Here is a 23580-nt window from a genome sequence, read left to right on the forward strand (position 1 = left end):
CTTCTATTTCACTAGGTATTATAGGTTTATTAATTTTATTTTGATTTAACTTTGGTAAGTGGTACCTATTGAGAAAACTATCCATTTCATTTAGATATTTCCAATTTCCTGGAGTATAGGTTTAAAGCATGCCCTTATGGTTCTCTGTCATTCCTCAGTGTCTGTTGTTATGTCCCCCTTTTCATTTCTGGTCTTGTTAATTTAGATGTTCTCTCCCCCTCTGCCTCTCAGTTAGTTTTGGTAAGGGTTTGTCTATCTCGCTGATGTTTCTTAAAGAACCAACTCATTGTTTCACTGATGCTTTGTATTCTACTCTGTGTTTCTATTTGATTGATTTCACTCATCAGTTTATTTCTTGCCATCTACCCAAATTAAGCTTGCTTGTTCCTTTTTGTTCTAGAGCTTTTAGGTGTGCTGTTAAGTTCCTAGTATAAGATCTCCCCCCATTTTTAATGTAGGCACTTAGTGTTATAAATTCAGTGTTTGGAATTGCCTTCATTGTGTTATTTAAAATTTAGGTATGAAGTGTATTCATTTTCATTCCATTCTAGAAAGTCTTTCAAGGAATTTCTTTCTAGACTCATTTTTAAAAATTCAGCAATGACTTGTTCAGAATGAGTTTGTAAGCTTTCTGTTGTTTCTGTTGTTGTTGATACTCAGATTTAATCTGTGGTGGTCTGTTAGGATGCCTGACCTTATTTTTTGTTTTGGTTAAGACTTGCTTTGTGTCCAAGTATGGGTCAATTTTAGAGAAAGTGCCATGAGCTGCTGAGAAGAAGGAATATTCTTTGTGTTTGGGTGAAATGTTTCGTAAATGTTCTTTTGGGTTATGACATCATTGATGTGGGTTTCTTCTCCTATTATTCTTAGATTCGGTTTTTTCTTTTTTTAAATTTTGTACATATACATTTATATTATTACACATATATACAATAAATAACCTATGGCAAGAAGAACTGTGACACAATCAGGGATTATATAAATGTTACGTTCTTAGTGTTTAGGCTATTCGTATTTGGCAGCCTCAAAGAAGATGCCTTTCTTATCTTGGTGCATCTAAATTTCTGAATATAAATCAATCTCCATCACATATTGTCATTATCAACTTAGTTCACCTATCTAGATCTAAAATCATCTTAACCCCTAAACAATTAAGCTTCAGTATAAAACTAAGCTACCTGGTGTTCAACTCTGTATGCTGGGAGTGCAGGTTAGTAGCTTTCCAAATGAAAAGATGACAGAGACAGTTTTCTACCTGAATAGTTACCCAAAACTCTCTTAAACATTGGAGCATTTTCTTTAGCCTTCTGGCTCGATATATCTGACCGACATATTTGTGAGGGAGGAACTATTGAGGACTTGCTTAACCTGTCTTGGCAGAGTTTGGCTGTCGACTCTGCCTGCATCCAAGCTTGCCCTTTTTAAGGCAGAATTCTGTCTGTGGTAGAAATGAAGACCTTTTGCCCAGTTGGTTGTTTGCCACATTTGAAGCCATCTCCACAAGGAACTTCTCTGATGCTCATCATCTTCTTTGAGGTAGGCTGGGTGTTGCCAGGAGTTAACCTGTCTCATTGTCAATGAATCTTTAAAGTAATAAAAAAATTTCTAAATGCCATATTTTGCATGTCTCTGGGGTTTTTGAAGACCTTGTCTTTCTATAGAATAAAGATATGGTCTTTTCATAGTGTTCCAGATTTTTTGGATGTTTCTGCTTGGACTTATTTCTTTGACTTAAGTATGCATTTCCTTGATCTTGTCTTTAGTGCCTGAGAGTCTATCTTCCATCTTGTAGACCATCTGCTAGGGCCTTCCTCTCTGCCTCCCTGCGTCTCCACTGTATCACACAGATCTGTCTTCTCAACTTTCCTTCCCCTGACTCATCACTCTCTCCCAGCCCCAACTCCAGCAGACATTTTCTGGGAACCAATCAGCCAAGCCCACCGAGAAGCAAGCAGACCAGAGAACCAGGTAGGCAAGCTTCAGGTCTTCACTCTTACTCCTTTCCTCAAAATCTCCTGCACCATTTTCACCCACAGAGTCATAGAAGCTGTGGTCTCTCCTCACTCTTTGGTTCCATTCCCAAGGGAATAAGCTGGGGGGTGAGACTGGAAGATTGTATTTGGAGGAGAAGAGAGAGATGTGAAAATCTGAAGTTAGCTTTCCCTTTTCCCTGGCCTGTCCTTTGTGTTAGGATTAAAAATGAGATGGCATGCAAAAAATATGAATATGAAGAAATATATTTGAAGAGAAGGGAAATGGACCTGATTAGGCCATGAGGGTAGGAGGGAGAGAGAGAGAGACAGAGAGAGGGAGAGACACAGAGAGAGAGAGAGAGGAGAGAGAGAGAGAGAGAGAGAGAGAGAGAGAGAGAGAGAGAGAGAGAGAGAGAGAGATATGGGGTGGGATGGGGGAGAGGTGCCTTTAGACAAAGTATAAGAGTCAGACAAAGTAAGAGAGTGACAGATGGTGGGTTTGTCCTTTTATCCTGGGCCCCTTGAGCAAGCCTAGTTGTAGGCATGTTATGATGACAGAGCTTGCTAGGCAACCTAGGGTGAGGTGGTTTATATGCAAACACTGCATCTAAGCTCATTCTCAATGTCTTAATAGCAGTCTGGATAGAACCCATATGCATAGCCTGTGAGGCTCCAAATGCATAGCATCTACTATATCTCTGTGATTATTCTGTGTGGGGACCCATGCCAAATTCTGCCATGTCAGAAATCCTGTGCTTAAGCTGTATGCCGTGACCTTCGAGTTGCTGACCTTTACCTCACCACAAGGTCTTGTGTTCCAGGCTTTCCTTGGACTATTTATCTTTGAAAGAAGTAGAGAAGTCTCAACTTGGAACCACCCAGAGGTAGGAAGTTCTTACAAGGAACTACTCAGAGAACTAGGAAGTTCTACAGGGAGCGATTTAGGCTATTGCATTCTTGCCCGGGGGCTAGGGTTTGTGAGATAAGAATAGATCCTATTGACCTTGCCCTATATATGTTCCTGCTAGTTGGCAATAAAGTGAATCTTGATCAGAAATTTCCTGACTTGATTCGTTATTTCTCGCGTCTCTGTACCCTACTTTCAATCCCCACTTCCTCTTTCAGGTGAACCCTGATTCGATTTTTCCCGTGGGTTGGGACCAGACAATTCTGCTACTTTCATAATATTACACTTCTGCAACCACACTGCCCTTCCTGCTTCTCAAGTCTCAAAATTAATTTCCACCTCTGGTATGATACTTCTTCTGTCTAGAAGTTTCTTTCCAGCCTTTGAATTGTCAGTTCCTTCATAGTGACATCAACAATAATGTTACTTCCTTACTATAACCTTCCTTGATACCACCTACCCTGGCTGGTTTTGTGTATCAACTTGACACAAGCTAGAGTCATCAAAGAGGAAGGAGCCACAGCTGAGGGAATGCCTCCATGAGACTCAGGTCTAAGGTATTTTCTTAATTAGTGGTCAGTGGGGGAGGGCCCAGCTCATGGTAGGTGGAGGCATTCCTAGGCTGGTGGTCTTAGGTTCTATAAGAGATCAGAAGGAGACCAATGGAGCCAACAAATCCAGACAGAAGAGGGAGATTCTGCAGAGACTGATGCACCAACCAAGGACCATGCACGGTGAGGACCTAGACCTTCTACTCAGATGTAGTAGATGGGCAGCACAGTCTTCTTGTGGGTCCCATAATATGGGGAGTTGGGACGATTTCTGACGTGGACTCTGGCCCCCACACATTGATCACTTCTCCCTGGTGGGGCAGCCTTGCCAGACCACAGAGGGAGAAGATACAGGCATCCATATGAGATTTGATAGGTTGAGGTCATATGTTAGGGGAGGAGGGCTCCCCTTTCTGAGGACAAGGGAGAGTGTACGAAGGAGGGAGAGTGGGACTGGGAGGTGATGAGCAAGGGGCTACAACCAGGATGAGAGTGAACAAATTAAAAATAAAAAATAAAGAACATATAATTGGGGGAGAGGGAGAGAGAGAGAGAGAGAGATATCAGGCTGAACAAGCCAGTAAGCAGCATCCCTCCATGGCCTCTGCATCTGCTCTTGCCCTAGGTTCCTGCTGTGTTCGAGTTCCTGTCCTGGCTTCCTTCAGTGATAGACTACAATGTGGAACTGTAAGCCCAGTAAACCATCTCATCCTTGACTTGCTTTTTGGTCAGGGTGTTTTGTCACAGCAATAGAGCCCTAGCTAAGACAGCACTCTTTCTTTCTCTCTGTTATTCTCAATCCCATTTCCTTTGTTCTATTTTCCATTATCCTTTAATCTGAAATCATCTATTGGTTCTCATGTTGTGTTTACTCTTTTTGTAGAAACTTGAAGAGCATCTAGACGAGGGAGCCTGAGTATAGGAAGTACTCATTAAATTGCCATTGAAGCTATGAATGACTGCAAGCTGTTGTCTAACAAGCACGTACTATGCACTTGGCAATGAATTAAGTGTGCATCCCATCTGTTCTCTGCTCTCTTATTTATTGGCTAAGCATCTGGGGATCAAGACCCATTTGATAGACTCTCCAGCCAATGGGTTCTTGTGCATTTATAAAATTGTGTTTGTTTCTCATAGTTTCTCTCTTAACTTCGCTATCACACAAACACTTGAGACTCTACTATATTATTTTAACAAGCTTCACAGCATATTAACTGAGCAGTCATTACTCTATTCTTAATCCTCTAATTTGGCTCCCTTCCAGCCTTACATTCCAGAGATACTTTCACTTTGTAACTTTTCCTATTCCTATTCTCTCCTGATGTCTCCTGGACTTCTGCTGGCAGCCGACTCCCCTACTTCCTCCTCTAACTCCTCTTCCTCTGGCTGGCTGAAAATCCAGCTCTATTCTCTCCCCTGCTCAGAGATTGGCCATAAACTGATTTATTGGCATACCAGGGGACAATTACAGAGCAGTGTTTATACAACATTGAGACAGGAGGTTCTTAGAACAAGGATCACAACCAGATATGTGTGTGTGTGGGGGGTACATAAAGTAGCATTTGAATTACACAAATAACTTTATGCCTACAGGTTCTCTGTATGAATATTTTTGAATTCACCATGAGACAAATATAACTTTGGGAACAAAGGGCACTTAGAGAAAAAAATTCTTTTCTCTAAACTCATAGCATATTGTAGTGACTATTTTTGGTTTTCAACTTGACAACATCTGGAATTAACTAAAACCCAAATGGCTGGTCACACATATGAGGGAAGTTTTTCTTAATGAAATCATTTGAAGTAAAAAAAAAAAAAACAACCTACTTTTTTGTTTTTTTGTTTTTTTGTTTTTGTTTTTTTTTTTGAGACAAGGTTTTTCCCTGTAGCCCTGCTGTCCTAGATAGACCCCACTCTGTAGACCAGGCTGGCTTTGAAATCAAGAGATCTGCCTGCCTCTGCCTCTTCTGAGATTAAAGGTGTCCGTATCTTTGGGGTAGGAAGATCCACCTTTAATCTGGGCCACACCTTCTGCTGGCAGCCTATATAAAGGACATGAAAGAAGGAAGCTGGCTCTCTCTTTTTCTGCTTGCTCTTACTAGAAAATACTTCGCTGGTATTTGAGCCTACGTCTTTGGGATATACTGAAGATGAGGCTGAGACCTCCAGCTTCATGGGCTGAGTAAGTACTGGATTTTTGGATGTTCTGTTGGTACACAGCCTTTGCTGGACTAGCTAAGCCACAGCCTGTAAGCCACCCTGGTAAATCCCATATATATATTTTTCTTTACACATATGCAAAATATATATTCATTCTATAAGTTCTGTTTCTCTAGAGAACCCTGATTAATAAATGTACCATAACTGTTGATAGCATATAACTTCTCTAGAAGTTAACAGAGAAATAATTTATGGGTAGGCCAAAAAGAATAGAATTCCTTAAGAATGAACTAGCAGTCTCTTCTAATGCTTTATCAACCACTCTTCTTAAAAACTGATGTATTTTTGTTGGTGTATATTCATCACACATGGTACTGGGTTTCGTAAGGACATTTTTATACATGCGTATTATGTGCTTCGAGCACAGTCCTTACGCACACTACTCAACTCTCCCCTTCCTCACTTCTTACCCATCCACTATGCTCCTTTGTTCTCCTATGTTACCTCTCTAGTTGACAGTGTGAACTGGGAGAATGGAGACAAAAATGAGGTGTGCTAAAGTCTCACGAAATAGCCAACTTTTAAAGTTTCCCTACATTTATTTATTTAGTGTGTGGTGCATGTATGCATGCACGTGTGTGTGTGTGTGTGTGTGTGTGTGTGTGTGTGTGTGTGTTTAGAGAACAAATTGTGGATTGTGGGAGTTGGCTCCCTATTTTTCTCTTAGTTACTATTATATTGCTATGAAGAGATACCATTACTAATGTTAGAAGAAAGCATTTAATTTGGGGCCAGAGAGTTAGTTCACCATAACAGGTAGTATGCTGGCCAATAAAATGGCATGATACTAGAGCCATAGTGGGAAGACTAGATCCTTATACACAGGTTATAGGTAGGTATGTAAGTAGACAGGCAGAGAGAAGAGAGAGAGAGAGAGAGAGAGAGAGAGAGAGAGAGAGAGAGAGAGAGAGAGAGAGATACAGACAGACAGACAGACAGACAGACAGACAGAGACAGAGAGAGAGAGACAGAGACAGAGACAGAGACAGGTATAGACACAGAGGGAGGAAGGGAGGGGGGAGAGGGAGAGGAGCTGAACTTGATGTGGGTATTTGAAATCCACCTCTAGTGACATAACAACTACAAGGTGACAACACCTCCAACAGGGCTATACCTCTTTATGCTTCCTAAACAGTCCCACTAACTGGGAACCAAATGTTCAAATATATGAGCCCATAAAGGCCACTTCATTTAAATCATCACATTCATAGCTGGGCACAGTGGCACACACCCATAATCCCAGCACTCAGTGAGACAGAGGCAAGTGGATCTCTGTGAGTTTTAGGCCAGTCTGGTCTACAAAGTGAGTTCAGGATAGCCAAGGCTACACAGAGAAACCATGTCTTGAAAAAAAAAAAACCCAAACCCCAAACAACAACAATAACAACAACAGCACAACTTATCACACTATCTCTCATGTGAGGATTGAAAGCTGTTTGTCAGTCTTGGTAGTAAGTGCTTCTTCCTGGGTTCTGTGCTGGAGACTTAATCTGCTGTGAGATCTTTTTTTTTTTTTTTTTACATTAAAGGAGTTTATTTTCCCCAATGAATGAAGGTAATTGATGTGAAATTATTTCACTTATAATCTTCTACCTTTAGTTTGAAAGGGTGTATTACCTGGTGTCTCAATTTATTATCTTTTTTTTCTTCACACAGAAGCTTTAATATTTTACTGTTTATGAACACTATCACACAAGGTAGTATTAGCACATAAGAATGAGCAAACCATGTACAAAGTATGAGGCTGTGAAACTCAAGTCAGTTGGTAGAAAAAGTTTGGACGAATTGGCAATCCCATCACCTTTTTCCCTCCTTAATTACAAAGTTAAATCTTGACTAGGTCACAGACAGCCTAGTTTTAGTGATGAGTGATGAGTTAATAAGCATTCACATTTCATACTTGCTTACACATTATACATAATATGTATATATACTATATATAACATATATGTATACATGTATGCATGTAACAGTAATTAATAAAAAAGAAGCCATGAGTTTGAAAGAAAGGAGGGGCATATGGGAGTGCTGTGAGATCTTGATTGTGATATCTGACTTGTGCTCAGAAGACAGCATTTTGCAGCTCTTCTTCCTGTCTCTGGTTTTTACACTTTTTCTCTAGAATCTCTCTGATAATTTTCCATGATTGTTTGAAGACATGATGTATATGTCCTGTTTAAGGATAAGCACTCAACTATTACTTATTATGAACACCTTGATCAGTCATGAGGCTACATTCAGTTCATTGCAGAGAGAAGTTTCTCTGATCAAGACTGGGTATAACATTGTTTGGGTATAAATAAATATTTAGAAAGCATTTTGGTATCATTTTTCTTTAGATAATTAAGGACCTAAGACCTCCTCAGATATATTTTTTTTGGACTGAGTTTATAGTACCTGACAGTATACTATTCTGTTCTGTAGATTATACCTCAAATTCAGGGAGAGAGTGGTTAGTGACCACAATAATAGTTGTGCCAGTGAGTGTGTCTTGTCAGAAAGATTGGTATTGTAGTTTGTAGGGTTCATAGCCGAGTTAGATTGTTAATGAATTTTCTTTTCTAGCAGCTTACACAACATATTCCAGCACTATGAAAGCTAGACAGTCCCTCCTCCATCTCCACTTCTCTTTCCACTTCTTCTTCCTTCTTCTTCTTCTTCTTCTTCTTCTTCTTCTTCTTCTTCTTCTTCTTCTTCTTCTTCTTCTTCTTCTTCTTCATCTTGTTCTTCTTGTTCTTGTCCTTCTTGTTCTTGTTCTTGTTCTTCTTCATGATTCACTGAGTCTAATTTGTGCTTCCTGTATGCAAATGAGTGGTGGGACACGCAATGGAGCATGGATAGTCTATCAGGAACCCACAGCCCTGAAGAAAAATCACTCTTTCTCCCTCAGCAGCCATCAACTGTCAAACCTCCTCAGCAAGGCCTCTGATGAGCTTTAACAACCTTTATTTATATTTTACATCTGTAATTGTTTTGACTACATGCATGTATGTGTACTTCATGTGCACTCCTGGTGCTTATGGAGGCCGCAAGACAACACTAGATCCCTTGGAGCTGAAATTACAGAGTTGTGAGCTGCCATGTACATGATGGGAACTGGACGCAGGTCCCCTGAAAGAACAGTAAGTGCTCTTAACCACTGAATTGTCTCTTTAGCCCCCTATACAGTATTTTAAAACTTTGTTTAATGAGTTTTTCTTTCTTTTTAAAAAAAGATTTAAATTATTTATTATGCATATAGTGTTCTGTCTGCATGTATGCTTGCACACCAGAAGAAGGTGACAGACATCATTATAGATGGTTGTGAGACACCATGTGGTTGTTGCGAATTGAACTCAGGACCTTTGGAAGAACAGCCAGTGCTCTTAACCTCTGAGCCATCTCTCCAGTCTGTTTAATGAGTTTTTCATTTCTAGAGTTTCAATTAAGTGATTTTAAAAGCACTTCTATCTCTTTATTCATTTCCTCTGTGGACTTAAAAATTTCTATTCAGGGTTTATTTATATCCTCTATATTAATTTAGGAGTCTGTGTACTCTCCTTGGTTTTGTTAAACATAACTATAATCATTTGTATTCTTTGTCTGGGATTTCATCTATTTTACTCTAACTGAGTTTAGTGTTGTAGAACTGATATTTCTTGGAGGTGTCATGCTACCTTTAAATTTCATTTTAAAATTATTTTTCCACTGAGACTTTTACTTTTAGGTATATTTCAAAGATTGGACTTTATAAACTACTTGTATTCCTTCATTAAAGTATTTTCAATATTAAAGAGTACTTGAGCATACTCAGTTACCAAGTACAGAAGCAATCACCCTGGGAAGATTTTTGAAAAAAATTTTTATTAATTTATTCTTGTTACATCTCAATGGTTATCCCATCCCTTGTATCCTCCCATTCTTCCCTCCCTCCCATTTTCCCCTTATTCTCCTCCCCTATGACTGTTCCTGAGGGGGATCTCCTCCCCCTGTATATGCTCATAGGGTATCAAGTCTCTTCTTGGTAACCTGCTATCCTTCCTCTGAGTGCCACCAGGTCTCCCCCTCCAGGGACATGGTCAAATATGAGGCAGCAGAGTTCGTGTGAAAGTCATACCCCACTCTCCACTCAACTGTGGAGAATGTTCTGTCCATTGGCTAGATCTGGGTAGGAGTTTAAAGTTTACCGCCTGTATTGTCCTTGGCTGGTGCCTTAGTTTGAGCGGGACCCCTGGGCCCAAATCTGCCTATCATAATGTTCTACTTGTAGGTTTCTAGGACCCTCTGGATCCTTCTACTTTGCTATTCTCCCATGCTTCTCTCATCTAGAGTCCCAATAAGATGTCCTCCCTTCTGCACCCTGGGAAGATTTACTATGTAAATAACATAATAGTTTGTTAAAAAGCCATCACTTTAACATCAACAAATATCTGGGGATAAAGAAACAAGGATAATGCTGGAGATACTAAATATTAGTTGCTAAAGTTACAAGCAGAAGCAGAAGTACTCAGGGAAAGGATAGGGAGTAGATTAGGTCAACCGAGAAACAAATGAATGAAGGAAAAGCACCTGGAAGAGGGAAATTGGGATACCACCAGGATCTTCAGAGCTTAAAGAAAAGAATCATTATTTTAAAAATTATTTAATGATTATTATTTTTATTTTTGTGAGTGTGGGTGCATGCACGTCATAGTCCTTTTAGAAGTCAGAGGACTACTTTATCAAGCTAGTTAGTTCTTCCCTCTCACTGTACATAACTTTTGCGAGCTGTTTATTTTTTCCTCCCACAGTGGGTTTTGGGGATTGAATGCTGGTCAGTCTTGTGCGAGAGTGACTTTACATGCTGAGCATCTTGTCATCGTAGCTTAAAGATGATTAAAATTATAGAAGATGGTAGCTAACACCATATAGCAATGGAGAACAGGTAGAGGAAATGAGGTAGGAATGAGAGGCAAAGTGTATTGGTCGTGTGTAGAGAATACAAAATGGAATGGGTACAAAACCATACATAATAACAAGAAAATATAGTTCAACAATGTACAAATAAAGCAGTATCATTAAATGACACTTATGGAGCCATGGGGAGAGAATGATTAAAAAGGAAAGAAATAAAATATTAGTAACAAATAAGACAAAGTAATATAAAATTATAATAGATTAAAATTTTGTACCAGTAGATATTTTTCCCTTGGTAGATATGACCTGAATCCTTTCCCTTTTAATGATATTTAATATAGCAAACTGAGCTGATGAGGAAGGTATAGTTTACATCTCTAGTTCAGATCTATAAAGCTAGATTTGTGGGATGTAGTGGCCCAGTGGAGCTTTTGGTTAAAGCTATTGTCTCCTGTAGGAATGGAGATTATTGTGTGTTAACCCATTTTCCTCCACTGAGTGACACTGATAGGGCTTCTAATCTGCCATCTCGCCCAGAGGTTAGGACTTGGGCTACACCTTTTAGAGTCCTTGTTACCTGGGTTTTTGAATAATCACAGAATGGCTAGGTTGGTATGGAATATACAGCCATACAGGGTTTCACGGAAAACAAAAATTAAGCCTAATCTCTGGAAGCACGTAAATTTTCAGTTTCTTGCCTCCACTTAGTGTCTCTGTGTCTCAGACTCTGTATCACTGGCCACACTAGATATAGCCAATCTTGATTCTTAATATGATTAGTTCAGAACATCTAGGAACTTAGTGAAACACACTGGGTCTGTGAGAATGTCTCCAGAGAGAAATAAAATTTCTGAATGTTGGTTAAAAGAAGAAGAAGGAAGAAGAAGAAGAAGGAAGAAGAAGAAGAAGAAGAAGAAGAAGAAGAAGAAAAAGAAGAAGAAGAAGAAACTCTTTAGTGTAGGCTTTCTCCTTTTGCTTCCTGGCTGCCATGATGTAAGCTGCTCTGCCCTGCCCTGCCTTGCTTTTCTTGCTGTGATGGGTGGGAATCTCTAAAACCATGAGTCCAAACCAACCCTTTCTCCTGTAAGTTGTTTCTGTCAGGTGTTTTGTGACACCAATGAAAAGTTGGACAAGCACAGTGGAATTCTCTACACATTCCATACCTTTGAACTTGCCTTCATTCATTCTTTTCCCCCTGCCTTCAAAGATACTTTTCTAGGTAGACTCGGTGTGACATGTCTGTAATTCTAGCAGTTTTCAGGAGTAGAGGCACTGAGGTAGGAGTACTGTGAGGTTGAAACCAGCTTTAGGCTACATAGTGAATTTAAGGTCACCTTGAGCTACATAATGTGATCCCATTTTTAAAAACAGAAACAGAAACAAAAACAAAAGCAAGCAAGCAAACAAACAAAAGGATCCTTCCCCATTTCTACACTTCACAGAGATAGCTGAGATGGCCCTTTCTCTGTAAATACTGGATAAATAAGCAAAACAGGCACACACATCTATATGTAATGTGACATGTTGGATGATGTAACTAGCAGCTTCATTCTGAGATCCAAGTTGATGTTTTCAGGCTCCATGATACTCTCCCACCACTGTGAGCTTTGCACTGGAAGGCCTAGGCTTATGAGTTAGAACAGACTTTGAAGGTCATTTCAATCAATAGCTTCCTTAAAGGAGGGGCCCATGGTCTAATTTGAAAATTTACGTGCTTCCAGAGATTAGGCTTAAATTTTGTTTTCTGTGAAACCCTGTACGGCTGTATATTCCATACCAACCTAGCCATTCTGTGATTATTCAAAAACCCAGGTAACAAGGACTCTAAAAGGTGTAGCCCAAGTCCTAACTAGTAGAAAGTCTTTTTTTGTGATGGGTGAACCTCTACTCGTTACAACTTTTGTCTTTTTTTCTTTGGCCCCTCAGAAGCAAGAGACTAGCCTACTTCTTCCACCTGATGCCTCTTTATAGACAACAGCCTTTCTTATTTAAACGTCAAACTTCATTGCACTGTTTATCCTCTGAGCAAAACCTCATGTTGTCAAAGAACTTTGTTTTAAAAGGCAAGAAGCATAAGGTCTGAGGACACTGGGTTATTTATTGTGTGTTATATGTCAAGTGGTTTCACACAGTAGCAGCCTGTGCTCTTGCTTCAGGTGTCTTTGCTGGTAACAAACACTGGAGTTAAAGCAAAGCAACCAGGAATATTGGAGCTGCAGTGACAAAGCAAGCCAACCACAAATGGGCTGGCATATGGCAGCTGTGCCCCTTCTTGGGTGCTTCTGGAACTCAGCCAGCTAGACCCCTTCAAAGTTACTCCAGAAGTCTGAATGTGTGTGCACTCCTTCCCCAAACCCACATGGAAGCCACATGAGTCTTTCTGTTTCTCAGTTAATTCACTCATTATGATCATTTCTAGTTCAATCCATTTGTCCACAAATTTCGGGATTTCCTTGTTTTTTAAAGCTTAGTAGTACTCCATAGTGTAAATGTACCACAGTTTCTTTATCCATTCTTCGACTGAGGGACATTTAGGTAGTTTTCAAGTTCTGGCTATTATGAATAAGGCAGCTATGAACATGGTTGAGCATATGTCCCTGTTGTGTGGCGGAGCACCTTCTGGGTATATTCCAAGGAGTAGGATAGCTGGGTCTTGAGGAAGCCCTATTCCCAGTTTTCTGAGATAGTGCCAGATAGATTTCCAAAGTGGTTGTATAAGTTTGCATTCCCACGAGCAATGAAGGAGTGTTCCTCTTTCTCCACATCCTTGCCAGTATGTGATGTTACTTGAGTTTTTGATCTTAGCCATTCTGATGGGTGTAAGATGGAATCTCAGAGTCATTTTGATATGCATTTCTCTGATGACTAAAGACATTGAGCATTTTTCTAAGTGTTTCTCAATCATTCCATATCATCTGATGAGAATTCTCTCTTTAGTCCTGAGCCCCATTTCTTAATTGGGTTATTTGGCTTGGTGGTGTATAATTTTCCGAATTCTTTATATATTTTGGATATTAGGCCTTTATCACATGTAGGGTTGGTGAAGATCTCTTCCCAGTCAGTGGGCTGTTACTTTGTTCTGTTGACAGTGTCTTCTGCCTTACAGAAGCTTCTCAGACTCATGAGGTCTCATTTATTAATTGTTGACATTAAGGCCTGGGCTGTTGGAGTTCTGTTCAGGAAGTTGTCTCTTGTGCCAATGTGTTCCAGGCTCTTCCCCACTTTTTCTTTCAGTTGATTTAGTGTCTCTGGTTTTATGTTGAGGTCTTTAATACACTTGGACTTGAGTTTTGTGGATGGTGATAAATATGGACATAATTTCATTTTTCTACATGTAGACATCCAGTTAGACCAGCACCATTTGTTGAAGATACTACCCTTCTTCCATTGAATAGATTTGGCTTCTTTGTCAAAAATCAAGTGACTATATGTGTGCGGATTCATTTCTGGGTCTTTGATTTGGTTCAATGGATCAACCAGCCTATTGCTGTGCCAGTACCATGCTGTTTTAATTACTGTTACTCTGTAGTACAGCTTGAGATCAGGTCTTTCTTGTTTTTAAGATAGGGTATATACACAAGAGATGCTTCACCGTACAAAGAAGGACATTTACTCAGCTATGTTCATAGAAGCTTTATTTGTAATTGCCAGAATCTGGAAACAACCTAGATGTCCCTCAATGGAAGAATGGATAAAGAAACTGTGGTTCATTTACTTAATAAAATACTACTCAGCTATTAAAAACAAGGGCATCATGAAATTTGCAGGCAAGTGGGTGGGACTACAAAATATTATTCTGAGTATGGTAACTCAGACTCAGAAAGATAATGTATTCATTTATAAGTAGATATTAGCCATAAAGTACAGGATAACCATGCAATAATCTATAGACCCAAAGGAGCTAAGTAACAAGGAGGGCACAAGGGAAGATGCTTGAATCTCACTCAGAAGGGGAAATAATATAGACACCTGAAGTAGACAGAGGGAGGGAACTGGGTGGGAGAGGGACTGGGGACGGAAACAAGGGTGGAGATCAGGTGTAGGGAGAGGTGGGGGAAATGGAGAGGTCTGGGAGAGCGAGTGGAAATTGGTGAGCACATGCGTGTGTGTGTATGTGAGATCTCTGAGCTGGAGACCTGGGATAGGGGAGGCTCCAGGGAGCCCATGGGGTCACCCTAGCTGAGACTTCTAGCAGCGAGGGATATAGAGCCTTAAGTGGCCCAACTGTCATAGCCAGGTAGGACTTCCAGTGTAGGGACACCATCCTACCCCACCTCACAAAACATTGTCTTTCCAACAAGATGTGCAGGGATAAAGATGGAGCAGAGATTGAGTCCATGGCTAACCAATGATTGTCCCAACTTGAGACCCATCCCATGGGAGAGAGCCATCCCTTGACATTATTAGTGACACTCTGCTTTGCTTGCAGATGGGTGCCTAGCATAACTGTCTTCTGAGAGGCTTCATTCACTAGCTGATGGAAACAGATGCGGAGGCCCACAGCCGTGCATTAGGCAGAGCCGGGGGAGTCTTTTGGAAGAGTGGGGCATTGAGGGAGCCAGAGAGGCCAAGGACACCAGAGTACAGAGTAAACCAACCTGGACCCATGCAGGGCTCACAGAGACCGAAAGACCAACCAAAGGGCATGCTGGACCTAGGCCCCTACTCATATACAGAGATGTGCAGCTTGGTCTTCATGTGAGTCTCCTAACAACTGGAGGAGGTGCTGTCTCAGACTCTGTTGCCTGCCTCTGGGTCCCTTTTCCCTAGCTGGGATGCCTTGTCTGGCCTCAGTGGGAGAGGATGTGCCTAGTCCTTCTGAGACTCTATGTGTCCTGTGGGTTGGTAGTCATGGGAGACCTCCCCCTTCTGTGAGGAAAAGGGGAAAGAGGAGTAGGGGGAGGGGTGTGATGGTGGGACTGGGAGGAAGGAGCCAGGGGGGCTGCAATTGGGATGTAAAGTGAACAAATAAATAAACAAAAAACAGCTAAGAAGGAATTGTCATGGTTTAATTATGGAAAATAAGAACTTTCTGGTTTTGAGACAGAGTCTTACTACATAGCTCTAGCTGGTTTGGATTTTACAGAGATCTACCTGCTTCTGTCTTAAGTGCTGGGATTAACGCTGTGAGTCACTATGCCCAGGGAAAAACAAGAGCTTTAAAATCACTTTCGCTTGGGATTTGATCATTTCTGAAGGGGCCCCCAAACATGCTGCTGTCATTTTGTAATACACATTTATGCAAAGCAGCATCCTCAGCATTGATGAACACAAAATGAAAATGATCAATACTAAAAAGGCTCAGAGATGCTTTCTATATCCTGCAATATCAAATAGTCAGCCACAATTTAACTGTTAATATAAAAATAAATAAATACTTCCAGCTCATTAGAATGCAAATTTCCTTTAAATTTTAATAAATGGTAAAATTGTATATATGCACAAATAATTGTTTTATAATAAATTTATGATTTATGTTTAAGTTTATATCCATTTTACATATCTGTACACACAGAATGTATCAGAATTTCTCAGGAGAAGCTGAGTTGTAGTAGGAAAAGATTTTATGCTAATGTGGAAAGGGGAAACCTCATAGGACTCCATCTCTAGACAAAGAACTGTAGTGAAATTAACAACTGTGGAGAGAGGGAGGGTTAGTCTCACCCAGGGATAAGATCCCTAATTATTTATCAAATGGTTAACACTAAATGGTCAACTCTGATATTATGTACACTTAAGTAACAATAAGCAGACTCAACAGGTTGTACTTGTGTGTGTGTATATATTATAATATGTATTAGAAGATTTATTTATTTATGTTATGTATATGAGTGCTCTGCCTGCATGTACACCTGCATGCCAGAAGAGGGCATCAGATCCCAGTTTAGATAGTTGTGAGCTACCACATGGTTGCTGGGAATCACACGCAGGACCTCTGGAAGAACAGCCAGTGCTCTTAACCGCTGAGCCATCTCTCCAGCCTCTGTACTTGAATGTTTATGCACATAAGAACAATAATAACAAAAGAAAAAGAAGCCGTCCATTTTGGAGGGAGTAAGGGGCATATGGGAGAAGTTAGAAGGTGAGGACACAGGAGGGTCTGGAAAGAGGACAAGGAGAAGAGGCTAGTCTCTGAGGAAATGCTGCCCTTCTCTTTGTACTGCTATCTTTTTAAGCCAGATTTGATGTATTGGATCTCTGCTGTAGTGTCCTCTTCTTACTCCATCAATCCTACACCATGCTGCCACAGGGGCTCTCCTACAATCCAGCAGATCACCTGCAGCTCCTTTGTCACCTGCTACCATTTCTCTGCCTGGCCTTGTGGCCAGCACAGGTATTATGTATCTGTATAACATATACTCATTTGTTAAGCCCCACACATACAGGGTCCATTCTGGTTTCTGTCATTGTGCAAATTGTGTCTCTCAGTTTATGTCCAAAGAACCTGGCACAAGATATTTACCCAAATAACACTTGCTAATAAATTAACAGTGGTAGTTGTTCTGGGAAGAATAAACATCCATCTGGTTCTTGAGATCACCCAGTTGTGATGTTCTTCAAGAAGTCAGAAAAGCCAAATCTGGCTGGACCACACTGATTTTTGAATACAATTCTCTTGTTCATTAAAAATTCTGAGATGTTTGAGTATGTAATTAAAAGCTCCAGTCCTGAAGGAATTCATCTAATTTTACCAGGAGGATATTACAAACTTTAACATCTCTCAGATGCCAATTCCAGATGGTGGGAAGGAAAGATTATTAAAAGTAAAAAAGCCTGATAATTAAATGGACAAGCGGATGACGTGGTTGCTTTGGGTTTTTGTATGGGTTCCATATGGAGCTAAGCATCAGGTCCAGCTGTGTAGTGGGGTGGGCCATCCTCAGGATTGACATTTAAACCTCCCACTACCTACAAGTCAGTCCTTGGAGAAGGATGCTAGATTCACTTCTCTTTCCAATACCAGATGTAGTTTTTAAATGACTGATTGGGGACAATTCTTTATTTCCTTACTGAGTTTATTTCCTCTATGATATCCCATGGCTCCAAGAAATGTGACAGACCTGGACTCCTGCAGTGCACACTGATTGAATTACTTCCTGTCGCTGCCAGTCATTGCCGAGCCTGGCCGTAGCCCTTTTCTCTGTATCAGCTGAGAAGGAAGTGTAGGCTGACTGCTGTGGACCATGGACAACTCAGGCCACAGAGTCATGGAGTTGAGGGGACTTGTCTGTACACCAGTCAGCACAGCTTCTCCCACATCCCTTCTATGTGTTACAGCCAGCCCCATTTCTTTTCAAAACTTCACCAGACTCTCAAATGACATGTAGAAATTGATTCAGGAAGCACATGGGATCTACTCACAATGGTCTAGATTTGAACAAAATACGATTGTTGTGACATTTAATTATCCAAGTAAATGCTTTTCCTTTGATATTGGGATTTGAACCAAGGGCTTCTTAGAGGCCCTGTGAGTACTATGCCACTAGACTATAGCTCCAGCTGTGTTTTAGTTTTTTAACAAAATTTATCCTATCCCAACCACAATTCCCCTGCCCCCCCTCTTTGCAAGGCTCCCCCCCCTTCCTTTTTGCCAGATCCACTCTTCCATTTCTGTTTAGAAAAGGGAGGGGAGGCTTACCAGAGATATTAACCAAAAATGGCATATCAACTTGCAATAATATTAGGCATATCTCTCTATATTAAGGCTGGACAAAGCAACCCTGTGGGAAGAAAAGGGTCCCAAGAGCTGGCAAAATAGTCAGAGACACTTCCACTCCCACTGTTAGGAGTCCCATAAAAAGATTATGTAGAGAGTGGAAAGCCTTGTTTTGTTCCTGAGTTTAGTGTAATTGCTTTGAGTTTCTCTCCATTTAATTTGATGTTGGCCATAGGCTTGCTGTAAATTGCTTTTGTTGTGTTTGGCTTTGTCCTTTGTATCTCTGATCTTTCCATGACTTTTATCATGAAGGGGTGCTGGATTTTGTCAAATGCTTTCTCTGCATCCAATGAGATGATCAAGTGTTTTTCTTCTTTCAGATTGCTTTATATGGAGGATTACATTGACATATTTTTCCTATGTTGAACCACCCCTGCTTTTTTTTTTTTATACAGTCTACTTGGTCATGTTTGACAATCTTTTTGATGTGTTCTTGGATTTGGATTGGGAGTATTTTATTATTTTTGCACCAATGTTCATGAGGCTATGCCGGCAAGGATCTGGAGAAAAGGGAACAGAACAGTCCCCCAATTGATGGTGGGAGTACAAACTTATTCAATCAATCTGGTGTTTTCTCAGAAAACTGGGAATAGTTCTTCCTTAAGACTCAGCTATGCCACTTCTGGGCATATACCCAAAAGACCACACCACAAGGATACCTGCTCCACTATGTTCATATAAGCTTTATTCATAATAGAAACTGGAAATAACCCAGATAGCTCACAAGCAATGAATAGATAAAGAAAATGTGGTGCATTTACACAATGGAATACTACTCAGCTATTAAAAACAAGTACATCATGAAATTTGCAGGCAGATGGATGGAACTTGAAAAGATTGTCATGGGTGAGGCAATCCAGACCTGGAAAGAATTGCATGATATGTTCTCACTTATAAGTGGATATTAGCCATATAGTACAGGATAACCATTATGCACTCCAAAGACCAAAAGAAGCTAAATAACAAGAAGGGTCCAAGGGAAGATGCTTGAATCTCCCTCAGGTGAAACATTTTCTTTGAGCAATGTACCAAGATTTTCTATCATGTCTATGCCTGGTATTCTCTTTTCTGTCTCTTGTACTCTGTTGATGATGCTTCTGTCTGTACTTCCTGTTCTCTTACCGAGGTGTTCCCTCACCAGGATTCCCTCAGTTTGTGTTTTCTTTATTGCTTCTATTTTCATTTTCAGGTCTTGAGCAGTTTGATTAGTTTCCTTCCCTTTGTTTTGTTTTGTTCCCCTCGCCCCTTGGCTTTCTTCAAGGGCTTTTAAATTTTTCTCCAATTGTATGTGTTTTCCTGAATTTCATTTGCTCTCAAGGACCTCTATCATCATCATAAAGTTGGTTTCAAGGAAATGTTCTTACGCCTCTGCTGTGTTGGAATATTCAGGGGTTGCTGAAGTAGGACATATGAGCTTTGGCGGTGCGATCTTGCCCTGGCTGTTGTTGCTTGTGTGCTTACAACTGGGTTCTTACATCCAGGCATCTGCCCTTGGGGTGATTACAGGTCTAGGGGCCAATTTCTGAGTTTGTCTTTGTTGTATAGGTGTTTTGTTCCTTATTTCCTGTTTCCCTTTTGGTCTTCTGGTCTTTGTGATCTGTATTTCTTGTTGCTAGTATGACCTCTGGTCCATCAGGGAGTCTCCAGCAAAGTTGGGGGCTGGACTTCTGGCAGCTAGCATGACCTTTTGTCCAGTAAGGGGGTCTCTTTTTCTGAATGATGTTGCCGGTGCCTGAGCAGTGGATGTCTGCCAGTGTAGGGGAGGGAGCACAGCAGCAGAGGAATGTATGTGTGTGTCTGTGTGTGTGTGTGTGTGTGTGTGGTGAGTGGGAGTAGGTGTCAACAACTTGAGTCTTTGGTTCTGAACTGTGGGCATGGAAGAGTTCTGAGGGCAGGTGTGGCTCTCACCTCTTCTTGGCCTGCACCTGAGTAGTGGCTATCTTCCCACGGTGGGGGTGGGGCACAGCAGTGGGGGTGTGGTCAGGTTGGGGTGGAGCAGAAAGGGGTATCAGTGAGGTGGGTCTTTGGGATCCAAACTGAAGGTCTAGGAAGGTTTTGAGGTCAGGTGGAGCTCTTAACTTGTTCTGTGCTTTTAGTTTTTATTTGAGAGACAGTTGCACTAAGTTGCCTAAACATCACTTGATTTCATTTGTTAGGCCAGGGAAGCCTCACACTTGTTATCTTCATGCATCAGTCTTCTGAGTTTACAAGCCAGTGGCCCATACAATTAACCTCTAAATACAGTGAGCGAATGAGGTCATAGTAACATGCAAAGGATGTTGCAGCATATGATTTTACTAATTTATCAATTCATTTGTTAAACAATTACAAAGATTCATATAAGCTAGGCATGTGGCTTATTGCTGGAAATATACATAGCAAATGGGGGAAATATAATGATTATCAAGTTGCATACACACAGTGTTCACATTCATGCAACCTCCCTTTGACACTTTGGGACTGTTGTTGTAAAACTCCAGCCATCGTTGCTTGTTTTTGCTTTGTTACCTGATTTTATTATTCACTTTCTCCTTCCAATTTAATTTGCTGTTGTCTTTCAAGCCAGGCTTAGATGCTGGGATAGAGGTGAAAAGAGAAATGTATATTTGGTGCAGGAAGTTTGTGTGCACATCTGAGCTATTGATTTAATGAGATGGTATCCAGGTCTACAAATTAAATGAGAAGGGAGACAGAAGGGATTTAAAAACTGGCTGGATAATTATAGGTCTGTTTAACTGTCACTGGGATTCCATGTCATGCTTTGTTTTCTATAATTAAAATTATTTCACTACCAGGTTAAAACTTTATACCTTAGATGTCACCAGGAAGCACATTTTTGTGATTGAGTTTTTCTGAAAAGCCTTTGAAACACAAGGTTTACCAAGGAAGTAATAAAATGCATCCACAATAAATGCAAAGGGACAAACTCAAGGTAGTTGATTAACATGTAAAGATTATTGAAGTGTGCAATAAAATATGGGGTAATCTAGTGGACATGGTTTATTGAAAGAACATTTAAAACACAAGATATTTTAAGATAAATAAAACCAAACTTTGATTAGTGTGTGCACTTAAGACAATAGAATATATAATATTGAAAAACTATTGGAGCCCCTTTGAGGTACATTGGGTTTTAGCAGAGATTTTTCATTCAAAATTAGTGTTTACTCTCAGCCAGAGAAGACTCCCAGATGTTTATTTCATTGGACTGTGTATCTAACTACAAGCCATAATTACAAAGCACTTTGCCGTGTGCTATGTGCTATTCCTCATACACAACTCTACCCAACTATTAATAACTATCATTTGTTAAGGGCTTCTTTTGTGCCTGACCCTGTGTTAACTTACTTTGAAAACTCATTTAATCCCCAGGAAAGCGTTTGGGTATTATTATGTCTATTTTATGAATTTCAAGGATGCTGCCAAGTAAAGTGATCATGGAGAGGATGAGCTGTTATTTTTAGTACATTCTATGTGACTCCAAAGCCTGGGCCTCTGATTACTGCATCCACATGGGATACTGAGTGGACTCTCTGCTTGCATTTGAATGTTAACAAGATGTGATGTGGGGAGCAGGGAAACCTGGCTGCTCTGGCCTCACTCACAGCAAGCACATTCATCCCCTTTGAAGTGGGGATCATGATTCCTGTAACAGAGTCATTGCAAAACTCAAGCAAGACAATTAGTAACAAAAATCTTTTAAACTGCAGGAGTCTGTTCAATATAAACATTAACCATGTTCATTTTATTATAGTAATAATATTAACCAGTCAGTTTTCACAAAATCTGTGGCCATAGTCATCATTCCTATTTTCTAAGGAGGAAGAGTAATTGGCTGGGATTTTAAAGCAGGAGCATCTTTAGGAGTAAGAAGGCTGGGCTCACACTCTCTTTTTCTTCCTACAGATCAAATGGGAAAGCACCATGTGCCTGGAGATAGAAATCTCTGTTTAAGTGAAAAGCAATTTGGCACCTGAAGAGCATTTTTTCCTTTGCCACAAGCATGTTAATGCTCCAGTCATTGCACAAACTTGGAGGGCCTACCATCACATGCCCACACATATCTTTTTCCTTTTCATGTAAACTTTTGAATTATTTCTTCCTTAATGAGGGTATTTATTTACTTGGAAACACCAACGCGTTACTTATTGCAGTTAGAAGAGAGCATCTCAGTACCAGAGATACCATGGTGTAAAGCACATAGTAGATGGTGCATCTAGAGGGGGTTAGTGTGTGCAGACTGATGGAGGGCCTTCCTTAGAGGAGTGTAATGGGGCTACTATACCTTCATGGCTTTGATGTAAGAGTTAAGGTTAATGTTCTTAGGACAAAAATATTGAATGAGAGATCTATTCAGAGATGCTTCTGGATATTCATATCAATTAAGCAAACAGTGTTTTAGAGATTATAGAAATGTAGAAGTGACTTAGATTTTGTTTCCTTGAAACATGTTTTATATTATTATGAAAGAAAAGACTTGACTACAAGGAAGTATAAGCAGAATAAAGTAGGAGAGGATCCACGTGTAAAACCACTATCTACTAGATTTAGGGTGTGGGGAGGAGATCACATCATGAAAGTTGGGGCACAGGGGCAAAGACAACTCATCCTGTCCAGAGTGCTGGGTTGCCATGTATTTGGAGTGTGAAACCAGATGCAAAGGTAAGCAGATGGGGTGACACTGTAGACAGTCTTCAACATTGGGGCCAAGACAAAGACTGAAAGGGAAGCTCATCTCTAGAATCACCCCGTCTTCCACATCAGATGCCTATTGTGTTGTTAGTGTTAGGGCATATGTCTTGGTTCCAAGGATTGCAAGTGGACAAGGTGTAGCTATCTGATCAGAAGTGCCAACTGAAGGCATGAGCAGAGCTAAGGGCAGAGATGGAGCTTTATCAATAGTTTAATCACAGCCGAAAGAACAGTGATCTGGTAACCTGAGACCTACCTTCCATGAGCTTCCGGAAGCTTGAATGTTACATGGGAGAGAGAAACAAGAATAATTATTAGGGGCAGCTCAGGCTGTGTTGGTCTAGCTGTGGTCCTGTTGATTATCAATGCAGGACAGTGTCTTAGGATCAGCCACGCAGAGCTTTGTTGGTGCCAAGAGGCTTCTGATTGCTTCAGGAGAGTTTTGATCCTTAGGTTGTTCATCAGTCAGGCCTGTCGCTGAGATCCAAAGTAACTGCAGAGAGAGGCTCAGGAGAATTCAGAATGAAGGAAACGAAACAAGATAGAATTAGCTAGGTCAGTGACTGAGCTCTCCTTCAATAGCTAATAACTTATTAAATGTGTACACATGCAAGAGAGCTATATACAATATGAAATTCTAAGAAG

The 23580-nt window shown here is 40.5% G+C and overlaps 1 protein-coding gene and 1 long non-coding RNA gene across 3 annotated transcripts in view; both read left to right on the top strand.

The window, feature by feature from the left end:
* LOC311580083 (uncharacterized protein) overlaps nucleotides 1–23580 on the top strand; it is a 355681-nt gene that overhangs the window by 171120 nt on the left and 160981 nt on the right. The window lies entirely within an intron of this gene.
* LOC311580101 overlaps nucleotides 1–23580 on the top strand; it is a 73530-nt gene that overhangs the window by 17355 nt on the left and 32595 nt on the right. Inside the window, exon 1 of one of the 2 annotated variants that reach the window (XR_014773363.1) lies at nucleotides 5509–5613. The exons of the other annotated variant lie outside the window; for it this stretch is intronic. This is a non-coding gene — a long non-coding RNA (uncharacterized lncRNA). Of the gene's footprint in view, nucleotides 1–5508; nucleotides 5614–23580 lie in introns of those variants that run through there. 2 annotated transcript variants of the gene reach the window in all.

This window comes from Acomys minous (assembly GCF_964271855.1).
Source record: "Acomys minous genome assembly, chromosome: 12".
Lineage (NCBI taxonomy): Eukaryota > Metazoa > Chordata > Mammalia > Rodentia > Muridae > Acomys > Acomys minous.